This window comes from Vigna unguiculata, chromosome 6, assembly GCF_037176805.1.
Source record: "Vigna unguiculata cultivar grain cowpea cultivar isolate G323 ecotype 2 chromosome 6, ASM3717680v1, whole genome shotgun sequence".
Taxonomy (NCBI): Eukaryota; Viridiplantae; Streptophyta; class Magnoliopsida; order Fabales; family Fabaceae; genus Vigna; species Vigna unguiculata.
Window position 1 is genome coordinate 833,276 of NC_140797.1, and position 2,500 is coordinate 835,775.

The window sequence follows — 2,500 nt, forward strand, 5'->3', positions numbered from 1 at the left end:
CCCCCAAATGAATACCATGAAATTCTTGGTGCACGAAAGTTTTGAGTTCGGAGGGTTTTGCACATGGCCAATGTTGGCGGTGCACCGCGGCATAGCTAGAAGGCTTGGTGGGGAGTTTTGTGAAAAAATGAAATTCGTGGTTTTTGAGATGTGAGGGTTGGAAATGCCTCCAAATGTCCCCAAATGAATACCATGAAATTCTTGGTGCACGAAAGTTTTGAGTTCGGAGGGTTTTGCACATGGCCAATGTTGGCGGTGCACCGCGGCATAGCTAGAAGGCTTGGTGGGGAGTTTTGTGAAAAAATGAAATTCGTGGTTTTTGAGATTTGAGGGTTGGAAAGGCCTCCAAATGTCCCCAAATGAGTACTGTAAAAGTGTTGGTGCACAAAAGTTTTGAATTGGATGCATTTTGCACTTGGCCAAGTTGGTCGGTGCACCGCGACTAGATAGCTTGGTGCCAAAATTTGTCAAATTTAAGACCTTGGCCAAACTGAATGAAATTTTGTGGGGAGGTTCCTGATATTGTTTAGTGGTGGACTGGAAAAAATGAGGTCGAAATTCGAAGTCTACATGTGCTTTTCTATTTTTCCCGATTTTACACATACCCGGTAAGTAAAAAAAATAAAAAAAATAGTTCCCCTTCGAGAAAAATTATGAAATTTGGTGAGCAAGGAGATACCATTATTCTACGAATTACTGCAAAAAATCGCATCAAAATTCGAAGTGTAGCCCGAGATATGGACTTATGTCTGCTCAAAAAAAGTGTATCTACTTGTACAATTTTGCCTTTTGCATATTAACCTCTTATAGGGGGGGAGTGCTCCTTGAGCCGGCCAGCTCCACACTGGCAAGTTTTAAAGGGAGCTTGATGAGGCCTCCCCCCTCACGTGGTGCGTGCGTTAGCATGTTTATCATGGCACAACTAGCCTCTTCATAGTTGTTGAGCTTTATTAATACCAACACACGGTCGTCACTGATCGTTGGTTAGCTCGGCAGCTAGTCCCTCGGATATTGTGGAAAGTTATTTTCATGCCTAGCGATGCTTGACCATGCGTCACTTGATGTTTCCATTTGCTTGCTTGCCCATGGTAGGTGGGGGGTGGACCGTCTTGTGGTGTGGTGTCTTGCGAACGTGAGGGTGTGTGAGTTGTAATCGAGATGCACTTGCTGGCTGGCTCCATGCCTTGCGTATCGAACGGTCAAGCATGCATCTCTTCCATTTTCACCCGTTGCCTTGGGTGATATTGGTTGATCAGTCCCTGTGTTGCCTACCCACTAGACGGTACTTCTGTGGTTGCTTCGAATTCTATCTTTCCATCACGAAGAGGTGTTGGAGGATCCTAATGTCACGCACGTGTTCCATCTAGTGAAACATCTCAGTGATGCACGTGTTGTGGCTAGTTCTTTTGGATGCGGTGCATTATATGAACTCGGGTTTACTTTAGCGACCCAGTTAACATAATTCGGTTGTGTCCCTTGATTGAGACGTTGTCCTTGAACTTGTTGTGAGCAATATCGTTCTTCCACAACCCGTCGTCTTGAGTGCGATGGAAGGCAAATAAGATGTGCTTTGGCATGTCATGCACGTACTCGATTGCGGGAAGTGTGAGAAAGTGTTGTTGACAACCCGTGGGAAATGGAATGTGGCAAATCGTGATGAGCTCTTCGTGGATCTGCGAAGAAGACGACCTTTGGGCCTGTTGGAAACGAGGGAGGCGATGTTGAACTGCGAAGAAGATGGACTTTTGGGTTGTTTGAATCAATGGGAGGCCACGCGAGAACTCCGAATACTATGGACTCTTGGGTTGTTGGAAGCAACGGGAGGCCCCGCTAGAACTCCGAATACTACGGACTCTTGGGTTGTTGGAAGCAAGGGGAGGCCCCGCTAGAACTCCGAATACTATGGACTCTTGGGTTGTTGGAAGCAAGGGGAGGTCCCGCTAGAACTCCGAATACTACGGACTCTTGGGTTGTTGGAAGCAAGGGGAGGCCCCGCTAGAACTCCGAATACTATGGACTCTTGGGTTGTTGGAAGCAAGGGGAGGCCCCGCTAGAACTCCGAATACTATGGACTCTTGGGTTGTTGGCAACGACAACTTGGGGGGATGACACTGGAAAAGAGTGAACTAGGCCAAACTGCGAACAAGGCAACTTGGGGGGATGACACTGGAAAATAGTGAACTAGGCCAAACTGCGAACAAGGCAACTTGGGGGGATGATGCTGGAAAAGAGTGAACTAGACCGAACTGCGAACAAGGCAACTTGGGGGGATGACGCTGGAAAAGAGTGAACTAGGCCGAACTGCGAACAAGACAACTTGGGGGGATGATGCTGGAAAAGAGTGAACTAGGCCGAACTGCGCCCAAGGCAACTTGGGGGGATGACGCTGGAAAAGAGTGAACTTGGCCAAACTGCGAGGAGGGCAACTTAGAGGAAAGTTGGAAACGAGGGAGACTTAGCCGAACTGCGAAGAAGGCAGGTTTTTGGGAAGTTGGAATCG